The sequence below is a fragment of the Protopterus annectens genome, chromosome 3.part1, assembly GCF_019279795.1.
Source record: "Protopterus annectens isolate FY-2018-M chromosome 3.part1, PAN1.0, whole genome shotgun sequence".
Classification (NCBI taxonomy): domain Eukaryota; kingdom Metazoa; phylum Chordata; order Ceratodontiformes; family Protopteridae; genus Protopterus; species Protopterus annectens.
The window spans coordinates 1775507840-1775529740 of NC_056732.1; the positions used below are offsets into that span (position 1 = coordinate 1775507840).

A 21901-nucleotide genomic window follows, 5' to 3' on the forward strand; every position below is an offset into this window, starting at 1 on the left:
AAAGGTGAGGCCTGCAGTAATAATAGAACCTGATATACAGCACACATATAGTATAAATGTTATTATTGGTAATGTTCACACACATCAACAAACGTAGTGGACCTCAGACAGCAACATACTGCAAGGTCACACTGGGCATGCTCACACACTTGAAACTATGAGACAAATGTCAGGCAACAAAACACTGAAAGTCTGAACTGGGCATGCTCACACACTTAGGTCAAGTTTGAGTACAGCAGTGGACCAACATATCCCTCAGTTGCAAGTGTCAACCCAGGAACCTCGCACTATTCACCAATCCACCATGTGCACACAGTGATATGACAACAGACACAATCTAAAATAGTGAAATACTGTCACAATAAAATATGTTATGCAGAAACCTAGGTTGTTCATAGGAAGTGGTAAAGCAAAGAAGAAACAAAACCTGCAATCAGTACCATCACTGAACAATGTGCATCCTGAACATTAGCATAGGTTCAGAGGTTGACATTAGGCTATCTGCCCTAGGGTATGTAGAAGCCTAGCCACAGTGTGTTTGTAGTCTGCAATCACGCTAGATCAGTAGACTGTGCCTGTCAATAGTAGGTCACACAGGATATCTCACATATGTTCATTTCATTCTGCCTCTGTCTAACAAGGACCCATAACATATCCCAGGGCTAAACATATGATCACCCATACACCTATGAAGATGTCACATGTAGGTGGCCAGCATAGGTCTGTGCATATGTGGTACTGTGATCACATTCCTGAGTGAGTGGAGCCTCTGTGATGGTAATATGCCCCTCCAGCATGTCCTATTAACATCATTGTTCACGTACCTGTCCCTGGAGTTTGTAGCTGTAAGGGACTTTGCTATCCTCACGTGCAGCCTGTCCATCAATGCTGTGATGGACATGGCATCAAACAAAAGGCACAGACTGCATCCAGGTAGGCAGTAAGCAACTAAGGAGAGCTGGGGTCACCATAGCCAAACTGTGCATGCCATCTGTGTAAGTCCCTAGATCCACTTGGTTATGTAAATCTGTGTACATTCCAGTTGCTACAGGTGTTGGGTAAGGTACATCTGAAATGGGCCGTTGTATCCAAGCATGTGCCAGATAACTACAGGGTCACAATGACCCCACCTGATCTGAATGTAAAACTGTATGGGATAAGGTTGCCTTAATAGAAGGTGTGTCCAACAACACTGGCAACGTGAATGTCAAAGGCAAGAGTACTAAGTATTCATGTCCCCAAATCACAAACCACACACACTGTACATGATGTATCATCACCTATGTGGTAATGTGTGTGCACAATGTTACTACCAAATGTGATGACTATGCATCTAAAGTAAGGTAGCTGTAGGCCATGGCTCTGGCACCAGTCAGCCATCTCTGTGAGACCCTTTCTGAGGATGCCTGTGCCAGCTGTGGAGCCGAATATGGCACACAGTTTGCAGTCATCTGCAAACATGGTCATCCATATTCCTCCTGTGTTAGCCAGTATGTATCAGAAATATATACAGAACAAGAGAGGTCACAGGACTGAGCCCTGTGGGATGCCACGTGTAACTGGTGTATAGTCAGACATGGCACCTGCAATACTGACCATGTGTGTGCTATCCATGATCCAGTTAGCAATCCAGATTGTGACATATGTGTAGATATTGAATCCGGTGATCTAATGTGTAAAGGCCAAGAGGGGTATTGTGTAAAAGTGGTGTGTGAGCTCCAGGTAGGCTGTGTGGACAACCCTGTGTACGTCTATGGACCTGTTAACTGTTTAAAGACATCAAACATCTGCAAGAGGCAAGATATGCCCACAACAACACTGAATTGTGTAGGATCCAGTGTCTGTAGGTTCACAATGTGTATGTGTATGTGTTCCATGATGATACACTCCATAGCATAGCAGACCAGGATAGTTAGGCATATATTGTGATAATGTCCAAGGTCCCTTGGGGCACCAGCACTGTGTAGCGGGCACACCGTAGCTGTACGCCATTCCATGGGTACACATCCTGTAGTAACTGTGACATTGAGCAGTGACATAATGTGAGTGTGAAGTTTGTCATGAATCTCGTGTATGCCACAGTCTGGGACACTATCTGGTCCCACTGATGCTGTGTTGTCTGCTATGGAGAGGGCAGCACACACATTTTCATCTGTGATGCAAGGGAGGCTACACCCTGTTGTAATGGACATGTGCTCTGCAGGGTGGATGGTGGGGAAACATTCCCAATGAACCTGTTGTCCAGGATGTTCGCAGTGTCAGTGGGTTCACTGTATCATTTGTAATTATGCAGTAACTCACAGCAAATCTGTGAGTTCCCACACAGGTCCCTGACATAACTAAATAAGGCCTTGTGATTGTCCACAGTGTCTGTTGCAAGTGTCCGTTAGAAGTGGGCCTTAGATGAATCAACAACTGATCGTAGCTATACCATAGTACTGATTAGAGATGCCTTCCAGATTGTGATTGTGCTCTATAATGTAGTAGCCTCCTCCTGTCCATGTACAGCTCAGTAATGGCCATGGTCCAGTAGACAGGCCCCCTGCCTTTGGCGGAGTGAATCTTGTAGTTATCTGGGATAGCATGATCCATGAATTCCAATAGTTGTCCATAGAATGTGCTTGTAAAGTATGTAGTTGTCTGAGCCATAATTAACACTGTCCCAGGGTCATTGAGGGATGCCACCTCAGTTTGTACAAGTGTGACATTTGCTCATGAGAAGTATGTCACTGAGATCACACAGGATGTGTATGTGTATGGGATATGTATGTCTAGTGAGATGAATGTATGTTCCAACCTTAACAATTACAGGTATACCTCTGTTGTGAAACATAGAGTCCCCATGTGTGTGATGATCAGGTACCACATGTATAACCCCCCTGTGGGTGTGGTGACCAGGTCTGCCCTAGCATTTGAGTGTAACAATCTTAGCAACTGTTGTGCGAGGGTGTCACTGCTTGAGTAGTACACCCAGTCAATGTTTGTGTATTTGAAGTCACACGATATAATGGTGTTTGGTGAGACCTTCACATTCCCCAGTGTTCAAAGGAATAATGACTGTTGTGCCCATGTTTGGGAGTGTGGTCTGTAACAGTCTACAAACTGAAATGCAGTTTTGACCACTCTCAGTTGCACATGTACGTTCCCCAATGCTTTGTGTACTGCTACCAATCTGGAGGTGTGTATATGAATGATGTATATGGAATCCCCCCCTATTGGTGTTGTCCAGTCTGAGTCTTGTGTCTGAAAACCATGGTATGACGTAAAACATGTCAGTGCTGCTGTGCTTTTGTGAGCCTGAACCAGGTGTTTGTTACCGCACATATATCGACAGATTCCATACTGATGTGAGTCCTGCGTGCATGCATTCTGAGGGTTAGACATCAGTTGTTGAGCACCATCACTCTCCGTTTCCTGTACCCTGTAACGTCTATGGCTGTGGTTATGCCATCATGTCATCCGACCCTCGCTTCAAACAGCCACTATGTGTGTGTCAAGAGCCTAAGGCAGTCTGTGAAAGCCTAGGGGTGGGAGGTGCATGGCGTCCATAGCGAATGTACATGGCATGTTGAGCATGTAATTCCAGGCTGACAGACACTGGATCCCCTGTGAATGACAACAATATGTTAGGCAACTGTTAAAACTGATCATGTCATCTGTATACTGTGACATAGTACTTGGTGAGGGTAAGATGCTACACAAGGTCAGGGTCATACTGTCCTGGGCTACATGATCAGAGAGCCCCTCTATGTCTCTTGTCACGTAGTCCAGGGAGGAACGTCTGAGGGTCTACACACCAGAATGCTCAATGATGGAGCCATATTTGTACTTGCAGTGGACTGACAACAGTGCATGTGTCATGTGGCATATCCTGGCACCCAACACACAGCACAAAGTGACCTTCACCTTGTTCAGCCTGGTGAGTGGGATGTCAGTGTGACCGACAATTACACTCACCTAATACAGTTGTATGAGGTGTGTTGTGTAGGCCTAAGGGCAGTGACTGTGTGGCAGAATGACTTTGTGAACTATATGATGATATGTGTGTATGGTTGTGTGTTAGCAGTTGTTTGTGTGTCTGCTTTGGATATCTGAGCTGCTTAGGCAGAGTACATTTAGATGCTCTAAGTATGCCATTATGTCAATGTATACGGTTTGCTGTTGTCATAGGTGCATGTGTGACTGTATTTGTGGTGTGTGTGGTTACCTTCACCACCCGATAGACTGTACCAGTCATGGCTTGGGAGAGCTCAGCCTCCTGTCCATCTATACAGTTGCACCTCTCACAGATATCTGAGTTTGTTGGCAGGAGGACAGTGTTACCTGTGTACATAAGGCAGTTGTAACAATGCATCAGAATTCCAATATGCACCAGCTGGACTGGACAGTACACACAAAACTGACCTTTGGACATGCCAGGATATGATGATGACATACACTGTTGACTGATCACAATGGATCAGTAGTGTGTCAAGTGTGTAAAAGAGTATAACAGAGTTTTAGTGTTCAGGTTTGTTGTTGCTGTGGAAAGATAATCTGCAAAGGAGTGCAGACAGAAGCATCACACCTCCTTCAGTTATGTCAGAAATATCAATGTACAGTCATATATATCCTGAGTCAGGGTCAACTGTACCTGACTGACAATGTCAACATCCTGTCAGACAGGCTCAAACATACATACCCACCTCCCAGTGACAAAAGGCCCTAAAATCATACCAGGAGATATCACATGTAGAATGTGTAAACTTGTCCCCACAATGCCAAATGAATCCCATCACATGGATAACATTGTTACCCCATATGTATCATAAGTGAATGACAGGACAAACAGACACTGCACCCGAACAGTCTGATGAGCCTCACACTCCCTACAGGATCTTACACCGTTGAATGTGTTACAGCAACATGTGGCACATCCCACAAGTGTTGGTGCACAACATACCATGGGAACTATATTCTTATAAGCCTACGAAGTCCGAAATGCTAGTCCATGGAGTCCATCATGATTGCAGTCAGGAACAGAGATATTGCAAACCAACAAACACACAACACAAACGTCTGTGGTATGTTAATGAGAACATCATGTTCCCCAAACCTGCTAAATATCTTGCAAGGCAGCCACCCAGGACAAACATCACTGACAGGAGCAACACAGGTCCCACATAGACCTTGAATAGCCCTTTACCAACATCACAGACACATGTGGTATCCACAAAACCTACATTCCATGCATGAATATGTATTGTCATATGATGGAATGGCAATATGTCCACAGATAGATCACACCAGGTATGAATTGTGTATTCCTGTTCAAGATGTTCACACCTGCTGACCCACAAGGTTCATTCGTGGGATTGCATAACACTACGTGCACACACATAACCATGTCCAGTCTGATGTCAGTTCATGTACCGTTCCATACGTGCCTGTGCCTGCATTACAGCCTGGAACATACTGGAGGTTGTAATACCTCCGGGGGCACGTCTGCCAGGGGCAATACGACCAGTGGTGCTCCGTCGAGAAGCCCTGGCCATCCGCCTATGTGGTACCATTCCGGTAATCCGGCTATGGCTGCTGTGAAGGGATGCACGTGCCATAGGTACCACACTCTCCTGGTCAATGCCAACTGTATGCTGTCCCTCAGCTATGGCCATTGGTGACGAGGGATGTATTGGCAGTATGAGTGTGTGCATAGATGGGGTTGACCGCTGTGTACTGTCAATTGGTGGACCAACGACAGACACTGTCAGACCTTCCTGTGCCAAAATACATGCCTCATCATCTCCACTATTAGTGGTGGTGACATCAGGTTCCCTGCTACATTCAGTCACGCCTAACACATCACCTGTGGAAGGAAGGCAGGAAACACACTTTACAATCTGTACATGATGTTAGCACACATGCACACATGCACACATGCACACATGCACACATGCACACATGAACACATGCACACATGCACACATGCACATATGCACACATGAACACATGCCCACATGCACACATGCACACATGCACAGAAATACACTACTTACCACAGCACACACACACACACACACACACACACACACACACACACACACACACACACACACACACACCAACAATCCAACACATACACAATAGTGGGTGATGATGGGTGACATTATCACAAGGCAAACAGTCACCACACATGTGTCAGCAGGCAGAAAATGTGTTGCTCAACACCATGCAGTGCAAGTGTAGACAACCCTATCTAATGACATACATGGCTGTGATGCATGTGTGTAGTTGTGCAGTGGTTGGCTACACCGTGGAACACAATGTGTACATGGACACAACATTGCTGTGCAAGTATTATCTGCTCTGCAATGTCATGTGCACCATCACTCAAGGGTATACATACCATGGCTGCATGTGTCATCTGTGTGACACATTGATTGACATGTGTGATGACAGTGTCTGTGTCCATATTACATAATAGTGGGCACAGGTGTAGCAAATGCATGCAATGTACAGACATGGGATGAGTGGTGCATGTAGATGTGAAGGAATCCCAATGCATGACATGGACATTGCACAGTGGTTATGGTGCATCTGGGACATATTGCAGATATGTTGTTGCCAGCTATGACATGGCATGCTACATGACTGCAACATCACACACCACACATACCCAATGTGTGTCATGTGACCTATACACCCAATAACATTCCTGGACATATATGTGACTCTTTGTACAGATGGCAGCTGTTGTGCAAAATGTGTATACTAGCATATGTAAGCACACACACAACATGCTATGCATGGTGTGTATAGGTGCATATGTTTGCACACAAAGAGCAATGAGGTGCACAAAAAAGACTGCTATGTGTAGTACTGTGGTCACTGTAACTGGATGGGGTGTAGTACCATGTGCCATCATCATCATGCATCTTGTGGTCACTCACGGCTACTACTGTGTGACAGACCACCACCTAGCATGCTGTACCTAAACTGCAGTGCCGTGGATACGTTCACTATTACACAGACACTTTGTACATGGGTGTATGAGGTGCCCAGTAGGGAGCATTGCCTAACATGACTGTGTTATGTGTTGAAGAGTGTTGCACAGCCCCATGATAGGCCTCTACCCCTGAGGTACATCATGTGTGTGTGGATGACATGTGGGATACTGATGTGTGACCTTACAGCGGGTGTGCGGTTATGCCATATGTAGCATGACTTTGTGTACTGCATGTGATAAATGTCTTATACTGTGTACAGGTGTTGCAACTATGTCTATCCAATGTGCAGTACGGGGTTGCCACAACTGTGTGTCATGCTCTATGTATTGCATGTCATTGAGGAAGCTACTGACATTACTGAGCTGTGCAACACCTCACAGAAACATGCATGGCATGCATTATGCATAGGTGTGTTACGTGTACATGGCCTACACCTCACCTATGACATGCATATTTCATTACCAACATTGCAGGTATAACACACTCACCAGCATGGATTGGCTGCCCTGCCGTCACACCAGAGGGACCTACGAGAATATGAGAGGGCTCATCAGTGGCCACAACTGTGGCATTGCTACAGTGGGTATGCTAAACTGCAGGACAACAACAGTCAACAGTCACAGGTGTAGGGATATTATACAAACTATCTGTATTGCACAATAGTAGGCAGCGGAACTGCTAAACACACAGTACACATCTCACGTACACATAATCTCACAATACAGTTAACTGTAGTCTACAGATAGGGCATATTACCTGCTTGCTCCAGGTGGATGTGCTGGGTGGCTCCAGCCTCGATTACAACACGTCAGAGGTTGCCATAGCTGTTGTCCAGGAGCCACCATGCTTAGGAGCAGCTCCTCCGTTCTGGTGAGGGGGGGATGTATGGCCACCCCACCACCTGTGGCAAGCTACTGTCTTTGGATATCAGATGCACGCCGCTGGACTTGTCTAATTAAATCACTGCAGTGATGGTGTACCTGCTCATATGTCCGGTTATGCATGCCTATGTCATTTACCTGACTAACACGTTCCTGCCACAGTGCAGTCCACTCCTGCTGGTGCTGGCTGGTTCTGGAGAACAGCATAGTGTACTGCTGCAAAAGGCTGTTGACCATCACCTATTCCTCTTCTGCAGTGTAAGATGGATTACGTTGGTGGGCCATCAGACTGAAAAAGATATGAACAATATGTGTGAGAGTGTCCTGTGGCACACTTTACACCTTTACCCACAGATATCACTTTACTGACATATATACCATCCTATTGTCTGTCAGTGGTTACACACGTTCAAAAACACTTATTGGTTCTCAGGCCACAACTAACTAACACTGTCTGGCAGACTCTATATATCACACACTATACAACAGTACACGACACACTGTTTGTGACACATTGCACAACCTCAAAACAGGGGTGTATATCACACCAATGCACGAACAGAGATTTCATCCATTGCAATGGATGTAAAGTACAGGTACAGTAGTACCAATCAAACACCCTAGACAATGATGCCATAGCCCTGCCTAACAGATGTGTCCAGTTGTTACTATAGGTGGCATACTGCTGTAACAGACTATAGATGTTGCTGGATACACACGTCAACCCTGTAACACACATATGATTGCAGTCATTGTACAGGCATAATCACACACACATCAGGCAAACATACAACGCACCACTGTATGCCAACACAGGTGAGCATTACCTGTGTGCCATACAGTGCTGTGTACCACTACTTACACACCCTTATGCCTGCAGTCTGTCCTCTATGCAGACTACAGGAAACACACATGAGTGTTTTCAAGCAATGTGACCGCACACCATACTGTGCAGTTTAGTCCTACAGCTTCAGGTAGTACTACAGTTCATATTGGTGATGGATTCACCTGCTGTACCACTCACTAAGCATACATGTATTGCTTTAGCCTACAATGAGACACCACATTCAACAACGGAGAACTACGTCACATCACATGCCGTACTACTATGTCTGCCTAACAGTACATTACACATCAGTTGCTGACCTCACAGCTAGGTTAGGCACAACCATGTCAGATACAACATCACACTAAGCTATCACACATTTACAGACCTTGCACACATTCAGTGTTACACTCATTCAACCTCACATAGCAGCTATGGCATTAAGTACATGTGTGAGTGCATAGTGTCATAGGTAGGTAATATGCTATTGGCCCTAGGGCCTACGGCAGCCTAGCCATATACTACCCTGGCCTTTGACACACATGTACTTTGATTTCACTTGCCCCTGCCAACCTGAACCACGGAGGTGTTTCCTGGGGTGTATTAACAATCTCCCACACAATCATCAGGGGCATTTATAACAACTGCTAAGGAGGAGCCTTGTTTGCTATTGCTATGTGGTCTATTCCGGTATATGGCATATGTCTGAGATGGGAACCTATCCCTCCAGCATGTGCTGTTTAGTGAGCTGACAAGGTTTAGGAACCTAGAGCGTGTAACCCCGAGGGGTTGTGATATGTTGCCATGGTGGTTGTCACCCAGCTATGGGTGTGACATACCTCTGTATGTCTGGCAGAGGTCACCTCTGTGTGGCCAGTATGCAATACAGTGTAGTTGTGGTTTTGTGAGTCAGCCTGCATGGGGCATCTGTTTGCGGACAGTATTCCCCTTTGGGAGGTCTGTCTGTGGCCTGTTCACCTGGTGTAGTTGTCATGTGAAGTACATACCACACAGGGCATTGTGATGAGTAGAGGGGAACCCTACCTTATACTTCCATAGATGACACACCTGTTGTCATGGCACATACCACACAGACAGATTACAGGTGTAGTGTGGCACTGACTTCATCACAGTGGAGGCTACTGTCCACCTGTGTCCCATGTTCCCTTATCATACCTTCACTGTTAGGTAGATCTCTGCCTATGTGTTAGTTAATGGGTACACTGTTTTGGGAAGGTGGAATGGCACTGCAGTATCAACACTTGTCTACAGTCGATGCCTTTTTCACCACACACCTGTTGCGGTACATAATACCCCATGTCTCTGTGTCTCTCTCTCTCTCACTCTGTATGTATATATATATATATATATATATATATATATATTATATATATGCATTTCTATACACATACATGTACACATCCATTGCTGTACACATGGATGTACATATAGGCACATGTACAGTCCACCTTTCATGGTGGGGATCTCACTTATGTGACAGTTGTGGGATGTACAGGTATGTGATTACATTGCACAGTGTTGTGCAGAATGCATGTGGGTGTCCTCAGCCCTTGTAGCATTAGCAGGCCTCACTGTCTGTAACACATCAGATCTGACAAATCTGTCCCACAGCATTTAACCACCACATGACATATATTAACACTACCATAGCTGGCCTTAGGCATAGGCCTACTGGGCGGCCACCAAGGGCGTGTCTCTAGCAGGGGTACTTTTCTACTATTTATGTGGACACAAGGATGTGGGCACCAGGAAGTGTGGTAGGAGGCGCCATGGTGCCCTTTTGCCTAGGGCACCAGTTGACCTAAGGCCACTCCAGTGCACTGCATGCTGTCTTCTAGGCCACACACTACAACCTACATGGATATATGCACATATCAACATTCACTGACAGATAGCTGTCCACCTTTCACTAACAGTTGCAGTAAGTCCCTTGCCCCATGCACATGTGCAGATACAGATAGATACATACTGCTGCCACATATGGATGATATGCAGTGTGTAGAGTACTCTTCGGGAACATCTACAACATGGCAACACATACATTTGAGTTACATACCTTACCTTTGCATTTACCTGCTCCGTGTGTTACGGTTTTGTATCTTTCTTTTTTTTTGCTGGTTTGATTTGGGTTTTTGCCCTCTATTTCACCTTCGGTCTCTGTTTCTGCCTCTCTTCTGTCTCTGTCTCACTCTGTGTGCGTGTCTCTCTCTCTCTCAAACTCTCTGTCTCATGACACCTGCAATGATATAATTGCATGTGTGGACTGCAGGTGCAGCCTACTTTTCTAGGTATCTGCACTTGTGCATGTGACGGCCTCTGCACCAATTGCTGCCCACCATTCAGTAATTGCATGCAGCCTGCTGTTTTGTGATTGCATTACTCACTGTGATTGCAGGGGAGAGTGGTAAGTGAGGTAGAGGAAGTAGTTATATTTGTGGAGGTAGGTTGGGTAGGTAAACAGACAAGACAAACAAGATGCATACAGGGGCGGAGTATGACACATGGGGTGGGTAAACACAATTAACGGGGACGGATGTTTGGAAATCGCAAGCCCATGAGCCCACAGATGGTAACAGTGTGACTGATATCCCCACACATGGGCAGTCACCACTGGACCTTCACAGACCCAAGGGTCACTGTGCTGGGGGCTGCGAAGGAGGGGCAGGCTCACCTGTGAGTCGCGCCACTCTCGCCTTGAGCTGGCATAGGAGATCAGCGACTAAATGCTGGATCTCCCTACGCACCACAACCCGGACCCTTCGGAGGGTGACAGGAGGCCCTTCTCCACCCACGCTTGCAGGGGGGGGGTGAGCCCCATCCCCTGCAGCGCTTCCACCCGAAGGTGGCACAGGACCTACGGAGGAGGGTGGCCCGGGCTGGGCACCAGACCTGCTGGTGCCAGGTGCAACTGCCAGCTGAGGTGGGACAGGTGGGTCCACTGGGACCGGCCTTCTCATACGTTCTGTGATTAGGTGTTTTTAATTACAACATAGACAACAGCATTCCAAGTTAGTTGTAACAGCATGCAGTAATATTCTCATTAACCCAACACACCAGGGTTACAACAGTTGAACAGCAAGCATAACACATGCATGTATTGAACAACAGTGGACATGCCAACAGCATGCAGGGATAATTGGTGGCAACAGGCCACAAAGATTGTGGTGTTTTTAACAGGGGACATGCACCAAAGTAGGTGCAGATTTTTTATAACAATAGGACATATGTCCCAACAAATGTTATGAGATTACACATACCCACTGAGGTGTGGAATTGCATTGTTTATGCACATGGAGTAGGGTGTAAAAAGAAACCTCCATTAATATCTTATTCGTACTTTAACTGTACACTACATTCCTATTGACTGCAGGTGTATATCCCCTACATGTATTCTTACACTAAGCAACATGCATTTGATTGCGTTATGGGTTTTGCTACTTCATGATGTACCTGGCCTATATCTGACATGGTAACTGTACAAGATGCAGATGTTACTGCTACATACTTGTATTAAATTGACTTGTTTATGTATGTGCACATCTGGATGTGTTCACATGGCTTTTTCACTTGTTTTCTACACAACCCTACTTTTCAGGTAACACACATAAGCTTCTGGGGAACACCTTGACAGGCTACTCGTGTGCCATATTTACCTATGCATGTCAGCCATTTCAAAACTGTTTAGGACTGTTGCATACTTCACAGCTACTGGCACTTCCTTCATCCACTTTATATGGGACTGCACTACTGGGGGTTGTCAGCACTTACTACAACAGAGCAACATTTCTTCACTGCAAGGGTTCAACAACATTTCTGAGTAACTGGCACATACACACTGCAAGTATTATACCTTTCTTATTTACATTAAAACTCTTTTCTACAGGCTCTCTCCTGTGTTTGACATTACACTGCATACAGTAGACCTATTCAGGAAATGTTATACCTTTATTGATAGGTTACAAGACTGTTTTACAGGCTCACTCACATTTTATCTATGACAGTGCATGCAGAGATAGTATTCCAGACATGTTTTTGCTTTATTCATGAGTTACTACACTCTATTCCTGCCTATCTGACTTATGATATGTAACAGTACATGCAGATGATTTATTCAGGGAATGAATGTTTTATACTTCACAGCTACTGCCACTTCCTTCATCCACTTCCTATGGGACTGCACAACTGTGGGTTGACAGCACCTAATACAACAGTACTATTTATTATTGCAAGGGTACAACAACATTTCAAAGTAAGTGACACAGACACACTCCAAGTTATATACCTTTATTAATTACATTGAACACTCTTTTCTACAGGCTCTCTCCTTTACTTGGTATTACAGTGCATACGGAAGACATATTCAGGACATATTATACCTTTCATGATGGGTTACAACACTCTTTTTCAGGCCTGCTCACTTATATGTTATGACAATACATGCAGGGATAGGATTACAGAATTATTTTAGCTTGATTGGTGGGTTAGTACACTCAGTTTCTGGCTCACTGATGTTTGTTATATAACAGTACATGCAGAGGATTTAATCAGGACATTTTATTGCTGTATTATTGGGCTTAAGCACTTTTCTCATGCTGACTCACATATATCCTGTAACAATACATGCAGAATATTTACTAACCTGCCTGATGGCACAGCCTTAGCAGCCTATCTGCATAGGCTTGCTGATTCATAGTGTGAGCACCTGCAGCTGTGGAGTAAAGGGATATTGAGACATATCTATCCATTATTTAGACTATATTAGCTTATCTTACTTATTGCATTCCATGGCTACCTACTTAGTAGTGGGGCATCCCGCATTTGACGGGCCTCCTGGAATCACTGGTCCAGAAGGACCTGCTTCCACCTCTTCAGGTCTGCATGGTGGTGACGGACCTGCTCACCAGTCCGAAGGACGCCTGTGGCACTGGTGAGTTCATGAGCCAACCAGTTCCAAGCCTCCACCTTATACTCTGTTCCTTGGAACTGGCCTTGCAGGAGTCATGTCTCATGCCCATGGACTAGGAGCCTAACCATATTTATTGACTCCTCGATGCCCCAGTGTTGTGCTCGAAAGCGTGTTCCCTCTCCAGCACCAGACATTCTAACTGCAGATGGGAGCTACAATCAGTTATGGCAAGTATTTCTGCCTATGTGGCTTAAATATGCAGCATTTCCCGCACTTTTCTGTGATTGGCCATTTTTGAATATTCTCAGCTGACTGCAGACATGCTTAGCAATGGTTAAGCAAACATTTATTACTATATATATGTTAACAGTGGATGTTTTTCTGAAGCTGTCGTGGCTTAGTGGTTCAGTACTTTGATTATGGTGCACAGTGTCCTGGGTTCAAACCTTATCAATGTATTTTATTTTATTTTACTACTGTCCAGACAAGTTAGAGGGCGTGTCTGTATGTAAGCAACTTTGTTCTACGTTGCTTCACATTGCCCGAAGGGGCGCTGTTTGGCATGGCGCGTACCTCCGCGCAAACTGATTGCGCTGGGTAAAGCACTATTTAGCTTTGGGCAACTATTTTGCGCTGGGTAAAGTGCGATTTAGCTATGGGCAACTACACTGTGCTGGGTAAAGCGCGAGTTAGCTAGGGGCAACTACATTGCACTGGGTGAAGTGCTGCTTAACTGCGGGCAATTTTATAGTGGGATCTTTTAAAATATTTGTTTTATTCACTGATACATTGGCCATTTCACTGCTTTTTAGTTGTGTTTAAACATATATTATGTTGGGTATTATTGCATATACTGATTAGAAAAATAAATACGAAAGGGAGTTGTGCGTCTCGAACCGTGAATGCCTCTTCTTTGTGCGAATGCTCTACCATTACGCCATCGCTATTTGGTGTAATTTGCATAGACATTCTTTCTTATGCTCTTCCATGTGAGAATTGCTAACTGTAGCTAAGCAATGGGCACACCCGCGCACACATGCGCAAATACGGGCAGCTATTTTGGATATTTAAATAAATTTTATGGTTATGCATTTTAGATGTGTGCTGGGGATTTACATTATCAGGCAGTGAGGTGTTGGGTGCAGGGACATTTGAGTGGACTCGCTCTTGTTTATTTTGTTTTTTTTTTAAACACTTGCAGGGGCATGGACATTTGGACTGCTCGGCAGTCGGACACGCCCCCTGCTTCATTACACGGTCCGTGTAGGGCTTATGGTTGGGTCAGCGTGCCCTCATGCATATTCATGGCATGCTGACGTCATACCATTCAACTGCAGCCTCCGGGTAAGACTTATTAAGTCTTACACGGAGGATTCGTAAATCCAGGGGAATAATTTGTGACTTCAGAAACAAAAAAAATATCATCATTTGTGGAGTAGTAAGGGTGAAGTGACAGTAGTGTTTGTTTACATGGCAGGATAGTCATATTAATCAGTAATTTTTTCATTGGTGGGTTTCTGTGAAAACTTATGTATTGCTACTTTCAAGTACTAGGTAACTGCCAGCTATATGAATGGTAATATAGAGAGCACTTCTGTTAATGCCTGCAATCTCTTGTTATGTCATACAGATTGCTTTCTACAGTTCCATGAGGTTTTAAGCAGTAACATTACAGGGATGAAATGCATACAGTTGTTCAAAGTTTCATAGGTTCATAGGTAGGTACTAGGCTATCAGCCCGAGGTCCTACGTAAGCCTAGCCAACAAGGTTCTCTTGCTTACACCACCCAAGAAAGTTATTTTCCTGAGCCTCTGTCAAGCAGAGCCACAGAAGTGCATTTCCTATTTCCCATCCACTCATCAAGATTTTTCTTGAAGAATGCTAATGAGGAGCTTTAATATAGATAGGTAGTTTGTTCCAGAGTATGGGAAGTCTCTGGGACAGGAATCTATCCCTCTGGCATGTTCTGTTTATTGTGGTGACAAGGTTTAGATCCCTAGAGCATGTAACTCAGAGGGACTGGGATTTCTTTAAGTGGAGCATGTCCAACAGCTTTTGGTTTGACATAGCTTTGTATGTTAGGCAGAGATCACCTCTGAGTAGGCGATATGCTACGGAGTAAAGCTGGAGTTTTTTGAGATGAAAAGTGCCTTAGTCCCCCTCTTTTTTATTTGTATTCATAACTTATTCCCATTCAAGTTAGACATTCACCTGTGTTTCTGAGGGTCAAATTGTAAGTAACTGAATTGTGACAGTTGATTTACCATAGTCTAAGATGAAACAAGTAATGCACATGTCCAAATAATAGGTAGGTTATAGTGCAAGTGATTTTGAAGGGGGCTGACACGAGAGCTGTATGGTGGTGCAATGATTTACCTACTTAATGCAGGTGATCCCGCAGATACTGATTTCGTAGTGCTGATTGAACATGATTGCGACAGTGAATGACAGCTTCTGGTTGCTGTATAGGAATGCTGCTTTGACCTGCATGAAATAATTTGTGCTTGTTACCCCCCTACTGATTGCAGTATTTTCATGATAAATTCATGAGAAACTCTTGTGGTAGTGTCATGTGATCTGCCCAATGTGTCTGGACAGATCCTCGTACTCTTCCCCTTCCGAGATTGATCCCCACTTGAGTCTGGTAAGTTCTAAATAGTGCATGAATGGAGGAGGTCACAGATGCTTGTTGTTTCACCATACTATACATCAGTGTGATCATTGCATTATCCCTGCTCTGGAAATCCTCTCACATACATTGGAGGATTTGGATCATTTCCAGCTGACTCTCTGCGGCAGTTCCCTGAGTCCTAACATTGTCATGGCATATTTAAAACTGGGCAGCCAATGTGCTTTGAATTTTCTGTGTTAGCTGTAACACATGTCTATGTCTGGCTGACCTTTATAAAGGTGTCATAGGGGGTGCTGTTACCTCTGAATGTCTGCCACCATCCTCAAAGTGTTCACCTGGGTTTGGAGATACTGGTGCAGAGGTGCATGGGTGTTTCTTCTGTATCAGTGTGAGTGCAATGTCAGCATGTGCTTGATTTTGTGATGCACTGTCACTTCCTGAAGAATTACTAACATGTTGTCGGGAGTGAGGTCCTGCCAGTCAACTTGAAGACTATGTGCCAATTTTGTCACACTGTCTCATAAAGATAACTTTGTATTGTCATCATCCTTTTCAGCACCCATTCTGCTGCTGATATCCTCCAAATGTATTATTATAGTGGAAATGTTTGTTTCTCCTGCTGACCCCATTAAAAATAATTTGAAAACAGTTCTAGTAAAGAAATAACATACTCTACTGCATGCTCTTTAAGGAGGTGTGGTGACATTATCAGGCACTCTGCCTTCATTGCCATACTGTGCAGATGTTGAAGGTTCTCCTGTTAATAGTAATTGTTGGATATTTAATGTAATCATTCCATGTTAGCATTTAATTTGCTATTAAATTAAATCAACCTTCTTGAGAAGACAAGTGTTGCTGCTGCAAACATTGGTAATAGCCAGTGTTTACACCACCTCTGATTATTCCAGTCCTATCCTATTATCTGCTATATCGTAGTCATTCCCGCAGATAGATAAGAGGTATTTCTCATGTAAAGTTAATAGAATAATTGCTGGGGCCCTCTCCCAATGCTGGTAAGGGCATTTGTGTTCTCCCTTATCTTCCTTCTAGCACATCCTATATACCATTTGCCTTCTTCTTGCACTGTGTTAATATGCAGTTTCTGCCACCAACCCATACCTCTCAACCTCTTATAGCAACAAAAATGGACAAAGTCATGAATAAAAGTGGGACAAAGGCCCAAAATAGGGGCAATGTTTAGATATTGCTCTTACAAACTTAGAAAAATTGTATAATAACAGGTTTTGCATTAGCATGAATTTTCTGAAAGGTATGAAGTCTGAAACTCAAATGTCTGTCATTATTTTCTAATGTCACTCTTTAACGATTTACCACTAGTTTGCCAGAAAACCACAATTTTATGAAAAAAGGACCAAAAATATGAGACAAAAGTCTGGACATTCTGTGGAAATCTGTACAGTTGAGAGATATGCACCCACCACATTAATGCCCAGGAAAACTTGATTCCAGGCTTTTGTTTTCTCAGCTTATTTGGGCCTCCTTCACCAAACAGACATTTCCCGTATGTCCAAAGGACTGCCATGAGGATACCATTTTCCTCATGGCTGAAGTTGTCCTTTCTTTGCTTTGATCCCCTGTTTTGCATCATTACTGCACATGGAAAAAAAGCCACATTCATACACAAAAACCTTGCAATCATCAGTCAAGCAACACAACACTGACTACTTCCACCTTCCATCCTCCTATAAAAAAGTTAACACAAACCAGATAATTGTATACACATGTAAAATCTCAATCGAATAGAGCAAGGTTGCGCTATATTAATGTTTATAGTCTTAACATCTAAGTGATAAAGTATTTGGGTTAAGGCAAGCTTGACAATAATAGCAGTACCTGGTCTAATGCCCCAGTTGGTCAATTGAGTATGGTTAAAGTGGTGTCATACCCCACAGGCAGTGGCTCTAAATCTGTGACCCACAGCCCTGCTCATGCTTTCATTCTGGTTCTGGCTTTTTTACTCATGTCAGCACCTGTTACAGCATAAGGCCTCCCAGCAAACTGGTCTGATAAGGAGGGCAAAGTCATGGTCTACCTTCTGAAGGAGTAAAATCTGCAAAAGATCAAGGCATGCGCAAATGGATCGGACTGGGGATAAAAAAACAATATCTGTCAGTTGTTGGGTGAACATCTGGAAACCCTGACAGGGGTCACCTGATCTGGTCAGCAGTTCTGTCACAGGTATGATGACCTGACAAAGTGTATGCAGATCAGCTGGCTGACTGGGATTACCAGGCAGAGACAAGAAGACCAGAATTCTATGGTAAGTATTACATTTATTTATTATTTGTCGAGGGTCATGCTTAGTATAGGTTAAATATAGCTTTAAAATATAAGGAGGCTGCATAATTAAAGGTATTTACTAGAAGAAATCTGTGTAGCTGCAGAAATATCTGTAATGTTAATTGCAGAAATGCAAAACAAAGCACAAACATATCTGTACTCACAGCTGCCAATGAATACAAAGATATATGGGAATTTAAGTGATAAAATTATCTGCATTAATGCAAATGTAATATATATATATATATATATATATATATATATATATATATATATATATATATATATATATATATATAAGTAAATTAACAATCTGCAGATATAAGTCTGAAAAACACAGGTACACATCTGCATGAGTACACTTAAAACTAATTGTTCACGTATTTAGACTGAATAAAAAAAAAGACTGCATTTCCATATTTGTATGTAGTATTACATTAACTTAGATAGTAGTTAAATTACATGCAGACAATTTGCGAAGGCCAGGAAATATTTATTAGTATTTATTAGTATAAAAGTTGTATAAGAATGCCATTTCATTCACAATTATAACTGCATATACAATATGGCTAGTATTTTGAAATTCAGCATTGTAAGCTTTCAGTATAATGAGACTCAGTCAAATGGGTTTTCAATATTTTGAAAATTAGGTATTGCGGTCTCAGTCAAATGAAACTCAATATTTTGAGTTTTCAGTCATGTGAAGTAGACCAATCATGACACATACCCCGAGCCAGTAACAGAATGCTGTCATATCAGTTGTGATCTTTGTGTAGTGATAGTCCACATAAAAACACATTAGCTAATAGGCATCAGGCAAACAATTATGCCATCATGATTTTCTGGGTTGTAGCCCTTCCTCCACATTTGCTGCTTTGAGGGACATTTGAGTCAAATAAAATGTAACAAAGATCTTGCATGCACCAAGGCTGTGCAGATCCTAAATTATATTTAAGTAGCACAGACATGCACCACAATTTTTAAGATAACATATTTATCTTTCTGAGATAACATCTTTTGCAACATGTCATGCTTAAAACATTCTTTTTTAAATTGCCTTCCATATTACTTTGACTACCTCTGAAACAGTTCACAGAATAATGCATTTATATTGGCAGCCTACTGTATGAAAATAGTTTAATTGTAAACCACTCACTTTTCAAGCTCACCCACAGGCCTACACATGCATAACACGTACTGACTAATTTTCTTGAAATTAAGTAGTGACATACTGAAAGGCATGTATTTTCTGAAATATTGCTTCTTTAGAAACATACAGTGATAGAAAGACTGCAACAATCCCAACAGGTCTCCAGCATAAATAGGTAATGCCAGTTTTTGAAAATGAGAGTAACAGAATACATTTACATCTTTATTTCATCTTTCATAAAACACCTGAAGCAACCTCCAACCCATTCATCCACAAGTATTCAGTCTGTATTTCCCCTTCTGAGATAAATAATAATTTAATATCACTCATTAATGCCAATATACATATACTAAACTTTTGTGTATTATCATTGCTCTTGTACCTCGGGCTATTATGTTAGCATGTCTTTGACTTTTGTAAAATAAAATACATTTGAAAGTATATGATAAATCTCTTTACTATAGTCTCAATACTACCTCCAAAGTAATGCTTAAAATGTTTAATTTTTATTGTTGTTCATTGCAAATATGTATTTTATGCGGAGCTTTTCTCCCTGGATCCTTGTTGAAAATGAGGCTTGGGCCTAGCCAAGCTTTTCCAGTAAAACATGATGGCTCATTATCTGTACTTCTATCTTCCTAACACAGTTTACTTTACAAAATATTTCAATTGCAACAATCTTCCCCTTTCCAAAATGCAAGCTTATTCATTTTTTAGACCTGTGTTTTCTCCTTGTAAGCCTTAATTCCTCCTTCCAATTCACAGCATGTGACCTTCTAGTGAGTATCATCCATTAACTTGTACAGGTAAGCCTTCTGTTATTATTCAGAGCTGAATGTGACAGCAGCGAACAGACATTTTCAGCATTCATTGCTAATCCAGAATTAATAATAGCCAGATAAAATTTATATCAGATCTGTAAAATGTTGAGCATATCAACAAAAACAAAAACTGGCATATATATGCATAAAAATCATCACATCAAAATGGATAAACATCAAAAATGACTCACAGTCAGTGGCTGCCTTTCTGCTCACAGTTTCAGTGACAGACTTGTGCCTTAACCCATCAGCTTTTATTGCTTGCAATGAGGACTTTTTTTTTAAAGTTACATAACAGTGATAACTGTGAGAATTTTGACATCTTATGAAGAGGACACTCCTCAGTAACTGACACCATTAAACAAATACACTTTGAAATTCTTTTGAAATTCATGGACAAACAGGTTAACATTTGAATTATGAAAATATTTAGTAGACAGGTAAAGCTTGTTTTGTAAAGTAGAATTTTGTTAGAGATCTGAATACAGATAATATCTTGACCCATTTCTTTGCATATTTCATCATCTTCTCAGTGAATGCTTATCTTATTTAAACAAGCGTTTACGTGAATGCTTATCTTATTTAAACAAGCGTTTACGTGTCCCACCATTTATAAATACTTCAGTTTTGATGCACACATGCTTCAGTTTTGCTATTGTGTACTTTTCTAGCCTATTATAAGAACTTTATTTTGTGGTATGTGCTATTGACCTTACTATTTCTTTTTTACTTTAAAACTTTTTCAGGGAAGTTGCTCTAATTATCATCCATGATTATGGTGAAAATGTTTTTTTTTTGTATCTCCTGGATCTTTGTGCTTGGTATAGTTGAACTGTATTTTATTATTCTGCATTTTAACGAAAATGTCCTAAACAAAATATGTCCTACCATCAGATGCTGCATCTGGAGTTTGTACAGTATGCATTTGTTTGTCTGTGTGTGTGTGTGTGTGTGTGTGTGTGTGTGTGTGTGTGTGTGTGTGTGTGTGTGTGTGTGTGTGTGTGTGTGTGTTTGTGTGTGGGTGCGCATGTGTGTATGCCTTTGTGTGCATACGTTTATTGCTATGCATGTGTGTGTGTGTGTGTATGTGTGTGTGCCCATGTATGAATATGTTTATACATGTGCATGCATGTGTACATTCATTTCTTTGTGTCTGTGTGTGCATGTACATGTGCATTTAGACATGCATGTGTTTGTATGAGCTGTATGCCCATGTGTCACTGTGTGTGCATGTGTGTAAACATGTCCATGTGTGTATGTGTGTATGTGTGCATGTGTATGTGTGTATTTGTGTCTATATTTGCCTGTGTTAATATGCATGTGTTTGTGTGTGTATGTGTGTGTCTGTGTGTGTGTGTCCCTGTATGAATATATTT

At 42.5% G+C, this 21901-nt stretch overlaps 1 protein-coding gene across 1 annotated transcript in view; it reads right to left on the reverse strand.

Annotated features, from left to right (window-relative positions):
* LOC122798666 (fucolectin-4-like) overlaps positions 1–20781 on the reverse strand; it is a 315163-nt gene extending 294382 nt beyond the window's left edge. The window contains exon 1 of the mRNA XM_044067753.1: positions 20717–20781. The gene's annotated coding sequence lies outside the window, so the exon portion shown is untranslated. The remainder of the gene's footprint in view (positions 1–20716) is intronic.
* Positions 20782–21901: the final 1120 nt, after the last annotated feature.